This window comes from Hipposideros armiger, unplaced genomic scaffold (assembly GCF_001890085.2).
Source record: "Hipposideros armiger isolate ML-2016 unplaced genomic scaffold, ASM189008v1 scaffold_265, whole genome shotgun sequence".
In the NCBI taxonomy this organism is placed as follows: Eukaryota; Metazoa; Chordata; class Mammalia; order Chiroptera; family Hipposideridae; genus Hipposideros; species Hipposideros armiger.
The window spans coordinates 52,995-68,472 of NW_017731615.1; the positions used below are offsets into that span (position 1 = coordinate 52,995).

At 36.7% G+C, this 15,478-nt stretch overlaps 1 protein-coding gene across 4 annotated transcripts in view; it reads left to right on the plus strand.

Annotated features, from left to right (window-relative positions):
* The window catches only part of NUBPL (NUBP iron-sulfur cluster assembly factor, mitochondrial), a 195,752-nt gene that overhangs the window by 52,062 nt on the left and 128,212 nt on the right, over positions 1-15,478 (plus strand). The window contains exon 1 of one of the 4 annotated variants that reach the window (XM_019656762.1): positions 3,882-3,900. The exons of 2 other annotated variants lie outside the window; for them this stretch is intronic. The gene's annotated coding sequence lies outside the window, so the exon portion shown is untranslated. Of the gene's footprint in view, positions 1-3,881; positions 3,901-14,420; positions 14,543-15,478 lie in introns of those variants that run through there. One more of the 4 variants, XM_019656761.1, reaches the window with a different exon arrangement.

Sequence of the window (15,478 nt, forward strand, 5' to 3'; positions counted from 1 at the left end):
GAGCTCTTAACCAACTGAGCCACTCGGCCGACCCCAAACAGCTGTTGTAAATGTACATTACATTTATTGATATTTACCAAGTTAGAAATTAAAATGGAAAAATTTAAAAAAGCCTTATTTATTAAAAGTAACAACAAACTCATAAACTTGTTATTGTATATAACATTTTAATAAAAAGTAACTATTTTCTGAAGTAAAACATTAGTGAGAAGAGTAGCATTGTTTTAAACTTTTGTAAATGATTTCAGTGTCTTAGCTTACTAGAAGACTGTTAGATTTTCATACCTACATTTGCATTCAGTCTGTTGCAATGTGTTGTTTTGGCTGAAGTATGTGAGGAAATTCCAGCCTCACACAGACATGTAGTTGAAAAAGGAAAGGATATTTTAATAGTCATTTCAAATAAGTGTGGATTTTCATCTTTGATGCTACACCAAAATTTGACAAGTGGTAGTTTCTTAAAGAAACTAAATAGTTGCAGTGTAGAATCTGAGACCGTATCAGTGAACTTTTCATAGTTTTTTTATAGAACTTTTCATTAAAATAGTTGGTCTATCTTAGACTTTGAATTGGATTTTGTAACATCGTGTATTGGTCATTTAGAAAATATTTCATTGAATTATGCTGGTCTTCCAAATATTTACACATTATATAATATAAAAAAATCCATTTGTTAATACAGTGTTATTACTGATCTTATCAGATAATTCTTTAAGTATTGGGAAAGTGTCAAACTCATGGTGGCTAGATACAGGTTTTCCAAAAATTCTAATTTTACTTGAAAGCTTTAATTTTGTTAGAGATAACAAGTATTGTTAATTGTGTTTTTTGTAGTGACAGACTCATTTCATTTTCTATGCCAGATCCTCAAATCTGAAGAGCCTTCATTTGTCTGTCAATTTGTCAAGTAAAAATGGTGTTCCATGAAAAATACATCTAGTTTAGTTTACAACGCAAACAATTACACGAGTGCTTTCCCTTGAAATGGTCATTGTAATTTAGCGTGCAGCAGAGGTGCTTTATGAGTACTTTCCATTTTGTCACACAGAATGTTAAAAAGACATGTACTCAAGGGTCAAGGTTTAATAAATTAAATGATTTTTACTATTTCATCCAGGACATTCTTCAGTGAAACTGGCATTTATTTTAGCTGTCATGCCTGGTGGGGGAAGAATATGATGATGACTAAGTAGTACAGTTTGGTGCCACTGTCTTGATTTGTGCTCAGGTGCCGGCATGTTTACCTATTATTGCTTTTGGACTTGCCTCAAAGCAAAAGTCAATCCAGTGAAAAGACAAATGATATCTTAGTATTTTTACGAAAATAGTTTTACCCTCTTGGGTCACTTGAAAGGTTCTTGGGGATCTCCGGAGGACCAGAGAATATATTTGAAGAACTGCTGGTCTAATGGAAAGTTCTTTAACCAGAAGTCACAATTCTTGGTTTGTAGTTTAGTAATTGCTTATGGATTTCAGGAAATTACTGACGTCATTTTTTTTCTTCCTTTTTAAGAGTGATGTGGAAGTGAGCGCTTTATAAGTGAAGTAGTTTGTGTCTAAAGTATGGAAATATTATTTTAGATGTGGCACTTTGTAAACAGGTCCTGTAGAGATTTGAACTAGGTCTTTTCATTTATTTTGTTTACTATACTCGCATTAAGGTGCCTGAAGTTGATAATCTGTTTTTGAAAAACTTGTAAATAATTTTTCCAAATATAATACTGAATATGATGATCATCAACACAGAAACTGCAGTCATGTTGGAAGATAGACTATAAAATACAAAAGTTGTCCTTAAGCTTCTTGGATCCTGATTAATAAACACTCAGAAATAGCAGTATAATGTATTTTATGCTATCACATAATTGGTTTAAATGATATATAATATAGGAGACCAGAGAGGGCAAGGTAGAGGGCTGGAGAGGTAGAGAATGGCTCCATGAAATTGACAGAAATCAATTGGACCTTAACGGAAATGGGGAAATGATGTGTGCCATAGAGCAAAGGGAACATGTCATACTTCTCAGTTATGCTTTTCCCTTCTTTCCAAACTAACAGCTGTTCCCGGCTTCCCTCTTCCCTTTCTGTGGTTGGGGATGTAGGTTTTCTTGTACTCCTTTTCTTTGGACCACTCTGAGGCCTGTGATTTGTGCTGATATTAAGACAGTGTGATATGGTGGAAAGATCTTGGGCTTTGGAGTCAGACTGACCCAACCTTCAATTCTGATGGCACCATTGATTTCTGTGTACTCGTGGGCAAGTTCCACATCTTCGAAGGCAATATGAAAAATAAGTGAGATAATAAATGTAAAGGTTCTCAATAAATGTTAACTTCCTTTCATCATTATTACATGTAGTCAATAGCAACAGAGAATGCATTAATTAAGATGCTAGCATGCTGTGATGACATTTATGTGTTAGACTGGAAGAGCAAAAGATAGGACAGTGGAAGCAGCAAGATATAGTGGTTATCATGAGATTTAGAGTCTGAGAGACTTGCAGTCAAATCCTGACTAACTTATATTATTACCTGTGTTTACTTTGGGAAAATTAACTTAAACTCTCCAAGCCTTAATTTATTTATATAATAAATGGGAATGGCTTTAGGAAGATAGTCAGCAAGGTCTCCCCAAGTACTTGTTTTTTTATATAATTTAATATGATTTTGTTTCGCTGCAATTGTTAAGAGTACCTTGACACACACTGCCCAGTTCAAGAGGTCCATCCGTATATAAAAGCCTAAAATATTTACTATCAGGGTCCTTTACAGAAAAAGTTTGTCAATTCCAGTCATATGCAGCTCAGTGACTTGGAATCAGTTTGATTCTTCTGAGGCTTACCTTTAAACTTTGGGTGGGTCCTGATCAGCCTTAGCTGAGGGCTAATTTCCCCCAGTACTAGGCCCTACCTTTCTGCGGACTCTACCCTATATTGTAAGATCTTTCCTCCCTGGCTGGCAGGAACATAAAAACTATTCCCAGCCATGTGCCATCTTCCTGAACTCTCCTTTGATTCTTTCCCCAGTGGCAGGGCATTTTCTGCCACTCATGTGCAAACTGCACAGGTCATCTCTCAGGTCTCTAGAGTCCTCTCTCTCTGTCGCTCCCTCCTCTGATACTCTGCCCCATAAATTCTCACTGCCTTTTCTTCTAATCCTGATTCTGTTTTCCAGCTCATTAAGGTTACTGGGCTTTGTTTGGATTCCCCTTCCCTGTGCTGCATCCTGGAAACTGCCTGTCGGGCAGTAAGCGGGGCAGTCATAGCACTTGTCTCCTTGTGTCCCTTCCCCAGAGATCATGGTCCTCCTGCCTGTTGTCCATGTCTGAAAATGTAGTTTGATATGCTTTGTCCAGTTGCCTAGCTTTTTCACGTCTGTGTGTTGAGGGGTTATGGGGATAAACCCTGTTCCTATTTCTCTTTTATGGCTGAAAGCAAAGTTATGTTCATAGCTTTCCCTTTTTATTTTTTCTTCCTACATACTCTCTAGGGCATTAAGAAGTCAGATGAGTCCACCATGTTTTCATAGCAATTGACTGCCACAGCCCCTTATATTCATCTGAGTTCTTCAGAAAAACAAAACCAGTAGGAGAGATAGCTAGCTAGAGAGATAGATTGCTATCTAGCTATAGCTAGCTAGATAATAAGGAACTGTTTTACTGATAATGGGAGCTGAGAAATCCAACATCTGCAGTCAGCAAGCTGGAGACCCAGGAGAGCAGATGGTGTAAATTCCAGTCTGAGTCTGAAGGTAGGAGAGGATTGATGTCCCAGCTTGAAAATAGTCAGTCAGACTGTCCTCCCTTATTCTGCCTTTTTGTTTATTCAGGCCTTCATTGGATTGGATGAGGCCCACCACATTGGGGAGGACAACCTGCTTTATTCAGTCTGTTGATTCAAATGGTAATGTCTTCCAGAAACACCCTTATAGACACACCCAGAATACTTTAAAAAGCCAAATAACTCTTTGCCCCTTCAAATTGACATAGAATTACCTGTCACACTGCTGGATCTCACAGCCTTGCCCTTCATCTAATTTGTGTCACTGTGAGTCTTAATAATGCTAAATGCCAAATGTGGTCCCTTTTCCTCCCACTATGGAGATTATTCCTGGGTTTCTAGAATAATCTTAATCTCCTTTCAAGGAACTATTTCCTGGGGTCACTTTACAACAGAAACACATGGCATGTTCAGAATTATAGGACAGGGACTATTTACAAAGATGTGGAAGAAGTGTAGGGAAACCACAAAAGAAAGGATAGTAGCTGTTGAGTAACAGTTGAGCAATTACTACCTTTAGGCCTGGAGATGTGAGGAGAGAGAATATACCCAAACCTGGAAGGAGACAATTCTGTAGTGAGGTCTGCCTGGGGAGGAGCATTGACACCCTGCGGAGGGACCCAAGCAGCCCAAGACCACCCCACAGAGAGAAAGCAGGGAAATTAAATACCCCGACCTGCCTCTCCTTCCTCTTTCTGACCTTCTGTGCTCAGTGGACAGGGTGAACCGGAGGAGCAAATGACAGATAATCAGCAAAGACAGAGCTGGATTATAGTAACTAGCTGGCCCCTGCTCCTTCAGACACAGGTGTTTCAAGTAACCAATGTAGGATTTGACACAAGAGGAAATCTGGCTTCTAGATTGTCATCTTCTTGCCTTCCTGTGTGTACACACAGTCACTGCTAAGTTGTGTTCTGTTGGAATGGGCACTCACCTCGCCATCCTGCCGAACTACGGCCAAGTGTCATCGCCGGGGGGGGGGCTGCTGGGGGGCTGCTGGAGGGCTTTCAGTGGTGAGATGCCCAGGGAAAAGAAAGTACGCGGAGCCGACATGAGGAGGAACTAGCTAGCCCGCTTTATTTAGCAATAGCAACCATTATATAGAGGTTTGGGGGGAGGAGAGCGCACGGAAGTGGCATGCTCCCTCCCGCAGCTGTGAATTATGTTTACGTAAAGAGCTTACGTCACCAGAGCCCGGTACCTGCGCAGTAGGCTCTGGAGTCAAGGTTTGTTATGTCCAGGGTCAGGGTCCATGCATCAGCCTGCACACAACTGACTCAGCCCGGGCCCTGTTATGTTCCATGTATGCACGGAAGAATTGATGAAAGCAGGAAGGGAGAAATAATGTGAGATTATCTAGATTTGATTAAATTCATTAGTAGGTCTCATAGATAAGGAAGGTAATATAAAAAATTAACAAAGTTTGCCTAGGATGATAGGCCAGAATCCAGATATTCCATAACCCACAATGCATATGTGTATAAGACAATTACCCAGAGGAAAAGATAATAGTGATGTTTATCAAAGTGGCTTATTCACCTCTGACACATAATTGTGGCAATTATTTATATGTAATCTGTATTTATATGTGAGCTGTATGTTATATGCCTCTTCTACTTTTAACTTATTAATACATAGACATGGATGGGCAATTTTAGGTTTATTTCAGTTTTGCTGTAAATCATTAAGAACCTCGGTGGAAGTGAGGCATTGCTAGTTATAAATGGTAATTATCAATGAATTTGGAGCATTGGGGAAAGTGGGTGCTGCTCCGCATCTTTGGCTGTGTGTGAAACACTCAGTTTGCGGAATTATAAAGTTATGGAATCCACAGATATGTGATAAGTGATGATCTGGCTTCTGCCTAAACACCTACAGTGAGGGAGATTTTGCTGTTTCGTGATAGCTCTATTTATTGCTATTATTTTGAACAAAAATCTGCCTTCTTAGGCTTTCACATGCTTTTAGTAGCTCTGCCCTCATGAGAAACACTGAATCTAATTCTCTTTCCTTTGATAACCTGTGAAATATTTGTATACCATGACCACAGCGTGACACTTTTTCTTAGCTAAACAACTTCCAGCCCTCAGCTTTTTCTCATGTAATGCAATTTTGAGTACACTTACCATTCTGGTTGTCTTCCTGACCGTGAGTCATTTTCGCAGACAATAATGGCACTGTAATAAATCTAACTGAAAGTAACCTCACCGGGTGATCTGATCATAAATTCCTAACTGGACACATCATGGTGGGTAGTCAAGCTCCAGACATGTAGTTTCTTTAGTGAAAGGTTTATCTTTGCCTTAAGCCAGCTCTGTCCATTGTTTCTGTGCATCTAGGTTAACACGCCTTTGAAATGCCTCTTTTCAGACCCCTAGAAAGTGTAACCACCCTCAGTGGAGCATATAATCTTGTTAATTGTCCTGTAATTCAGTCCCCACCTAGCTGTCTCTCACTTTCATGTAATCTTCTCTCCTTAATTCCAAATGCATAAAAGAAAGTACAATCTGTCATTTTAGGAAGCATTTCCCTCAATCTGTTGAGATCTTGCTTCTAGGCGTATTCTCTGTTTGGCTTAAATAAACTCTAATAAATTCTTATAACAATTTTCTACAGATTTGGGTGTTCTTCTGTCTACACTTTGTCAGTATCCCAAATAAATGAGGTTGCCCAGATTTGAACATTATTTCTAGGCATAGTCTGAAGTGATATAGTGAAAGCACTTTTAATCACCCAATATAAAATGGGTGGACAATACAGTGAAAGATTAAGAGTGATAGAATCAGTTCTTTATACTTCTTTGCTTCTTTACGCTTATGCTTACCTTAGTCCTGTGGTTATGGAAGTCAATAAGGAGACAAAAACTGGATTCATCACATTCCCTTAATCTCTTATTTTGCTATTGCTTGTCGGTGATTTTCCCCCCTTAAACTTAAGTTCCTCCAAGGAATAGACAAACTGCAATCACTGTGAGATACTTGCATTTACACTTTCCAACTTCATTTAAACATATTCATTTTCAAAAACCCCCACAGTGTTGGCATTTTTACTATTGTGACATTTATGTTCTCGTTTTGCTCTTTAATTTATTGCTAGCCATTGAAATGCGGACTGTTTCTTGGCCTTACTAAAATATGTGCTCACCCTTTGAAAAGATTACCTTTAACCTTTTATGGTAAATAAAGCTGTGTAAGTAGCCAGCCCTGAAACTCAAGTAAGTAATAAATATTGGTGGACATGTAAGGTTCCGTTTATAGCCATAATTTATATCATATCTATTGTTGGTTATTTTGTAAAAGCAACAACAATAAACTACAAACTAATTTGTCTGTTGCAGCTTCCTTGTCAGTAAAATGAATGTAGCATTGTGGCATTGAGCCAGATAACATAAGAAAGCAGAATCTGATCACTCAATAAAGAGATTAGTTGGATCCTCTATAAGGTACAGAATACCACTAACTTAAACCAGGCTTAAAAGTTGCCTTAAGAGAGTACTTAAAAAATTGAAGGAATGTGTGATATATTGGGTTGCAAGAAAAGTCATGGGCTTGAAAAATCCCAGTACTATAAAACAAAGAAACAAACACAAACAAACATTTAACATGCTAGCCAGGTAGAACTCTCCTGGAAGAAGCCCCTAGGTTCTGTGACCCTGTCTTGGTAAACATACTACTTTTAGTTATGAAACAAATAAAATCCAGTAGTTTTAACGTTTTTTTTTAAGTTTGGAAAAAAAGTTTTATAATCATTGTGGTACTATATGTTTGTATTCTTTTTTAAAAGGTGTTTGAAACATTTAAGAAAATCAAACATTAAAAAATCTAACATGTTAGCTTTGTCATTTTAATTTGGAATGTTTAATAGATATTAAACATACATGATGTATTAACTAGGATTATGTTTGATTATGAGTGAAAGAAAACACAACACAATGGTAGCTTAAACAAGATAGCTTATTTTTCATTTACATAAGAGTGTGGAGGTCATCCATTCAGGCTGGAATGACAGCTTTATCCCACAAAATCTCCAGGAATGAAGGTTTTTCCCAGTTCCCCGTTATACTACACATAGGAGGATTTTAATTTGAAAGATGTAAAATAATTTGGTTACGTTTATAAACAGTGTTGGAGCATTCAAGATAATTGGATTTATTCCTCTTATTAGTTGGGTTTATTACATTTACAAGAATTGCTTAGGTTTTTAGACTGAATTTGGTAGATTGTAAGGCTACCCTGTGAAGGCTTTGGAAGGTTTGAGAAAATCAGACTTATTTGATTTGTAAATGTAGTTTTAAGTGTTCTACGCAACTTAATTTCACTACCTTTATAGTTGGAGAAAATTGTTTAGGGGAATTTAATCTGTAATGAGTTAGCCGAACATGAATAAAGGAAGTAATTGTTTTGTTTTTATAGTAAATATAGAAATTATATACAAACTAACAAGATTTATAACATGGACATAGCTTATAAAAACAGTTTAAAAGCATACTATTTTAATTAATTAAATATTAAACACAAGTAACTATAGTCATTTTTGCATAATAAAGTCCCCCATAAATTGACATTCCAGAAAGTAAACATATGAGATCAGATGCTATGCACATGGAGTTGAGACTGCTGAAGTTATTTTTTTAACTTTAGAGTATATATTTTATGTTGTCAGGAGTAGTAAATAATCTCTTAATATTTGCATAATATCTTTCATGAGACTTTGACAAGTTTAGCTCTTTGCTGTTTGGAGATTCTAATTAAAAATTTTTTTCAGTAGTGATAGTGTTCTCAAAAATGTTAGCCATGTATATACAGAGGAAGTCTTAAAGACGTGAACTAGTTGACATTGGTGTAAGTCCAAGTAATTGCAAACATGTGTAAAGATAAACCTAATTAAGCTTTTTATTTTTTTATGCAAAATACTGTCTTCATACTTAATGTCCATTGATTACTTCTTTGAAGGCTAGAGATAAGAGTACATATGTTTAAAAACTGTTGACATTCAATAGTATTCCAGATCTTCGGGTATTTGTTTTAAAAGCTGATTTTTTAATCAAATTTTACTTAGCTTTTTTAGCATGTGGCATTTAAAAATTTTTTTATTTTTCAATAGCACTTAACATTCAATATTATACTAGGTTTTCAGGTGTATAGCATAGTGGTTTAGACATTTATATAATTTATGAATTGATCCTTCAGGAAAGTCTACTACCCACCTGGCACTAAATGTAGTTATTAACAATATTATTGACTATATTCCCTATGTTGCATTTTACATCCCTCTGACTATTTTATAACTGCCAATTTGTATTTTTTTTTCTTCAAAATTGGGGAATTGGGGGAGGGGAACACTGTTGGGGAACTGGGGAGGGGGACCAGCCAAGTTGTTGTTCTTCAGTCTTAGTTGTGGAGGGCGCCAGTCACTAGCTGGCCTGCATGTTGGCAGTTCGTGGCCTCTAAGTTCAAGGTGCTGTGTTACAATCTTAATTGCGAGTGGGTGTATCCACCATCCCATGAGGGAGTCAAACCTGGCAACCTTGTTGTTAAGAGTGCACCCTCTATCCACTGAGCCTTCCTGTCAAGGTGCTGAGTTCAGTTTTAGTTGTGGGTGGGCGTAGCCCACCATTGAAGAGGCAATCTGTTGTTATGAGCACATGCTTTCACCAGCTGAGCCATCCTGCTACCTGTTGGCAGCTCAGCGGCAGGTCAGCTCGGGCTCAGTGTCACGGGCCCATGTGGGAATTGAACTGACAGCCCTGCTGCTCCCAAGCCAACTCTTAACCAATGAGCCACTCGGCGGACCCCCAATTTGTGTTTCTTAATTCCTTCACCTTTTTCACCCAGCCCTTCAACCCCCCTCTCCTCTGGCAACCATCAATTTGTTCTCTTTATGTATGAGTCTGCTTCTGTTTTGTTTGTTTATTTTGTTTTTTAGATTCCACATGTAACTGAGATTGTATGGTATTTGTCTTTCTCTGTCTGATTTATTTCACTTAGCATAATACCCTCTAGGTCCATTCATGTTGTCACAAATGGTAAGAGTTCATTGTTTTTTATGGCCGAGTAATAGTCCATTGTATAGATGCACTACACCTTCTTTATCCATTTGTCTATTTTGGATACTTTGGTTGCTTCCATATCTTGGCTATTGTAAATAATGCTGCATTGAACATAGGGGTGCATATATCTTTTTGAATTAGTGGTTTGGATTTCTTCAGATAAATACCCAGCAATAGAATTGTTGAGTCATAAGGCAGTTCTGTTTTTCTTTTTTAATTTTTATAAGAGTTTATTTGAGCCAAGGTAGTTATATTTTAGATTTTTTGAGGACCCTCCATAACAGTAAACCCTCCATACTGTTTTCCATAGTAGCTGCACCAATTTGCAATCCCACCAACAGTGCACCAGGGTTCCCTTTTCTCCACATTCTTGCCAACACTTGTTTGTTGATTAATTAATGATGGTTATTCTGACAGATGTGAAGTGATATTTCTTTGTGGTTTAATTTGCATTTCTCTGATGATTAGTGACCTTGAACATATTTTCATATGTCTGTTGGCCATCTGTATGTCTTCTCATGTTGTCTTTTCATTTTGTTGATGGTTTCCTTTGTGTGCAGAAACTTTTTAGTTTGATATTCCATTTGTTTATTCTTTCGTTTCCCTTGCTGAAGGAGATACATCCCAAGAAATATTACTAAGAGCAATGTCAGAGTTTACTGCCTATGTTTTCTTCTAGGAGCTTTACAGCATAAGTTATATTTTTGAGGATCTTTTTCAGGTATTGAGTAATACCCAGTTAAAGTTTTCTTTTTTTTAGAGAAACAATGACATTTTTTTCTCTCTTCAGGAATAATATTTTCAATATCTGTGCCTTGATTTTTTTTTTTTTTAGCGGAGCCATCCTGCCACCTGTTGGCAGCTCAGCAGCAGCTCAGCTCGGGCCAGGAATCAAACAGCTGTTGCTCAGAGCTCACAACTCTTGAGTGAGCTCTTAACCAACTGAGCCAGTTGGTCGGCCCTCTGTGCCTTGATTTTAAAGAAGTCAATACTATATAAAAGTCAAACTTTAATAAACTGTCAAGTTTGTGGGGTTATTCTTTGAAGAATGAAGTTTTCCTTTGTACCAAAGACCCCTGTGATGAGGCCAGATGCTGTGCTCTCCTTTGTAGGATTTGTTTTGGTTGCAAGTTTACATTTGTCTAGTGATTGTGTATGGGGTCGTCGGGAAAGTCATGACGCATTTTTGCATTGAAAAACATAGAAAAATACATCATGATTTTCCCGATGACCCAATAGTTAGTGTATGTTTCCCCCATAGACTTTATGTTTTGTGAGGTAAGATACTGTGGCTGATTTTCTTTGCCATTGATTGTGTCCCTAGTTCTAAACCTTGGGCTTGGTATATAGTAGATGCTCAGTAAATATGTTGAATGAGCGAGTGAAGGGAAAGAATTCTCTTAAGTTGAGAGCGTTCATTGAGCTTTTAAAATAAAATTCATTTTTACAGAAATGTAATTTATATTTAGTATTTCTTAGGGTTACAGCTATCACACAAGTTAATTGCCTAAAATGTTGAATGGCATAGAATGAAATTTTTAAAGTAGTTAATATTCTAGAAGTACTGTAATGGTAGCCTTGTAACCAAAAGCACAAAACTATCTAACATTGCAAAGTTTAATTACCTTTCTGGACAGTCTCCAATTTATGGTGGGGTCACAGATCAGTGACTCTGTTTTTATTGCTCCTTTTCTCTTATTTTTTATCTATATACTCTGATATATGGGCTATTATGTAAGCCCCCAAACCACTAAAATAACTGAATGGGTAATGTAGGAAGGCTTTTATTGTATGTACAAAGTGTTTATGGAAAGGAGCTGGCCCCTGAGTATTTGTAAATCTTGAATTTTATACTTTTCATTATAATTTATGTTTATTATTCCACAGCTGTATCTTTTTATTATAGCATTTTTTATGTTAGATCAATATATTCAGTAGTCTTAAAATAGTTTTTCATTTTTATGCTTTGTATCTTTTCCTTTCCTCTTAAAACAAATTGAACTTATGTAATTCTTTTTACCACACTGATATAAAGGTCACACTGAAGCCAGTGTTTTGTCTTTGGCTGTACATCTATTTATTTTTCTCTCTTATATTCTGTTTATGTTCTTAATTGGGTCTTTTAATGCTGGCAGTCATAATTTTGTCATAATATTTTATATGTTTAGACTTTTTTGTTGCTTCACAACAGACACATTAACAGGCATTTTAGTTATTGTAAGAAGTGTAGTTTGGTGTTAAGCCCTCGTCATATGACTGTGATATCTTGTTCTCATTCTAGTATGTCACTTTTGTTTTGCTAACTTGCCACTAAATACGATTTTTTGGTCACTGCATTGTGGATATGTATCGCTAGTATGTTTCAGATCCCAGCTCCTGAATCTCTTGTATTTGCAGCTCATTATTTCTGCTTAAAACTGAATTTGAGATTTTTAGAACCCAGGTGGACTAAAAGAAGAAAACCAGTCTTATATGTTATGCAAATTTGATACGAAGGCTAGAAATGGCACTATATAAGCAAAAATTGGGGAGTACAAAAATTTAGTTAAAAGATATATCAAAATAACCCAAAATAATCAACTGCGATTTTACAGCTGGTAACCCTAGTGAAGACCTTTTCATGGACTTAAAAGATGATTCACATTAATTGCAGAATAACTTGGTGCATCAGAGTACTGTTAAATCATTTCAGGCAACTTGTCTGGGCATCATCAAGCAGTAGAAGGGAAATCTGTTTCTATATTAGCTAACCTTCTAACTGTGTTATCTTCTGATCTCATATATGTTGGCATGACCTGCTATCTCCTGCTTCTTTGGATATGTATGTGGAAAGAATATGACACTTAGGATAAAACAGGCCTAGATTCAAATCCTTACTGCTTTTGATACTAGCTGCTTAACTTTGGGCAGATTAACTTAGTTTTCTGATTTTCAACTACTTCATATAAAACATGACATAGGAAGACTCATGTGTCATATGAAGACAACTCGCCCAAGGCCACAGCTGGTAAGTGGCGAATTGCTTCTAATAATATTTTACTGCACTAAAAATGCCTGGATGACCAAATATAGGGTATGCAGGTTTTTAAAAATATCTATTTACTTTTGACTGTTTAGCTGCTTACAAAATTGTTTTGGCCATTGCATAAACATAAGTTTTTGAGCACCAGCTATACTAAGTGAGGGGAATACAAATGTGGTATTTAGTTGGGGAGGCAGGATAGAGGCATAGAAAGATAATCATACAGGATAACGTTTATTGTCAGATGCTAGAGGAGATTAGAAGAAGGCATGACTATGGAGAGATGGTTTTGAAGAAGGGAATTTAGATAAGCAGAGAGCAGAGAGGAGGCTGGGGATAGCCTCAACTGTAAAATGGAGGTAGTATTTGCCACATAGGATTGTTGTAGGGATTCGGTGAAATATAATATTTGTCAAGTATCTGCACAGTACTGCATGACTCATAATGTAACTGCTACTTTTGTTATTTTTCTAGACTGAGTATAGTGGTTCCTTCTGTCATCTTTATATATTTTTCTTTCCCAGATGCTTTTAACTCAGAGATAACGCGTAGTTTTCATCTTAAATCACAGCTGGTTACCTGGAACATAATGTTTAAAAAATTCTGAGTCCATACTTGGTTTCAGCAGGAAAAATTGTGATCTGTTAGTGACCAATGAGTGATGCTAAAGCAGTTATAAGGTGGGCTGGAGGCCAGGAGTGGTGGTGTATGGGTTGTTGGAGTAACGGTATATAAAGCAAGTATTTATCATCCTTACCTAAAGTCCTATTATTGCCTATTTTTTTTCTAGCCTTCCTTTCACTTTTTACTGTTAAACTCTACGTTATAAATTGGCAAGTATTCAGAAGCAGGATGCCAAGTGTATCTCTACTTTTAGTTACTCAATAAATATTTTCTGAATGATTAAATGAAGAAAATGTTAGCCCCAGAGTAGGTAAGAATCCAAGATATCACCCCTGCTCCAAAATATCTCTTATACATCCTCCCATTTAAAAAATACTATATTGTCTCCAAAGCTTAAGTTCTCAATGTGGTTTACTTGTATCAGGTTCTTTTCCTAATGGAAACCACCCACATGAGACAGTGAGAGTCTTGATTGGGGAAAGGATGAGTTGGAAAAGAAAGTGGCAATTTTTCATTGGGAAAGAGATTGGATTTTAAGAAAAATAAACCTGAATGGCTTTCAGCTCTGAGATGGGTGGGTGTCTGGGATGGTGTAGTAGGATTCCAAGCTGGTATAAAAGGGGAGAGTATGTGAAGATAAATGGAATTTTAATATTAAGAGCGATAGGTGCAGAATTGTAAAAACACTGAAGAAGTTTCTTTATGGTCTTACTTTCTGCTCCCTTCTCTAATATTCTACATACCCCTCCTTTCCACTTTTAGATACAGTATTATAATATTGCCTTTTGGCTGTCCAGATTGGTACTTGGGTTTTGACTCATTTTATTATTCCATCTTTACTTACTACCTTCTCTCTAAATCCTTCTTTTTTTCTTCTAGGTAAACAAGTAGGGTTTTCTAAACCTTTCCTGGGTACTATTAATTGGTGGAACTACATTGTCTCACCCAGCCACTTAAAGTTCACCTGAAAGAGGAATAGTGGATGTAACTCCTTTCTTGCATCTGATTTCTCATAAGAAAGGATCTTGGTTTCAGAAAGAAAAGAAGGAATACGAGAGTGAGAGTGGATGGTGAGAAAGTGAAACTGTAAAATTTGCACTGGCTATCCTTTTCTACTTTTTAAGGTTCTTATACCTTTGAGTGTCTTCTCAATATGTAGAGAAAGGCTTGTTTTTATAAAACTGCTTTGTTTATTTACTTTACTCTACATTTAAATATTTCTTAAAATTCATGAAATGAGGTTGTATATTCATGGCTGTACTCTCTAGCCTTATTTTTTTTAGACATGTATTCCTGAACCTTGATGTTCGATTATATTTAAAACTCTTTTAGTTTTGGAGCCCAGGAACAGAGTAGAAGTTATAGAGATTTTTTTCAGGTTTATTGCGAATACCAGGTAAATGGGAATGTCTACTACTTAGCTGATTCAGGAATAATGGGGTGGCTACAGAAAGAAGATCTGATTCTAGATCAGTTATTCTTAGAATATTTAATGATGTCAACTTTAATAGAGAGGTTTAAAGCAGCCTTTCTTATGCCTATTTCCTTTTTACCTAGCTTTTCAGTTTGACAGGGTCACAGTGTCTATTCTAACTTGATAATTAATTTATAACATAAAAGTAGTCTCAAAACTTGTTTGAAATCTGCTGGCGACACACGTGCCATTAATTAAATTCACACCTGTTAGGAATGATAGATCTTTGTTGTAATAGATTGAGGAGGATGCAGCAGAGTGTCATTCACTCTGTGAGTGGCATTGTGGCAATTGAAATGGTTTGGCTTACAATAAGAATCTTTTGTGCCTCAATGCAGTAACTATCATGATGATACAAAGAGGGAGGAAATAATGATCTGTGCCACGATAGCTTCAGCTCACATGGTCTCTTGAAAAAGCTATTACTCGTAGGACGGTGGATTCCAAAGTTTCTATGTACACTTTCAACCAGTGGTACTTTGTTAGCTTTTCTATTAAGTTTATGTGGAGCAATTACTGTATATGTTTTTTT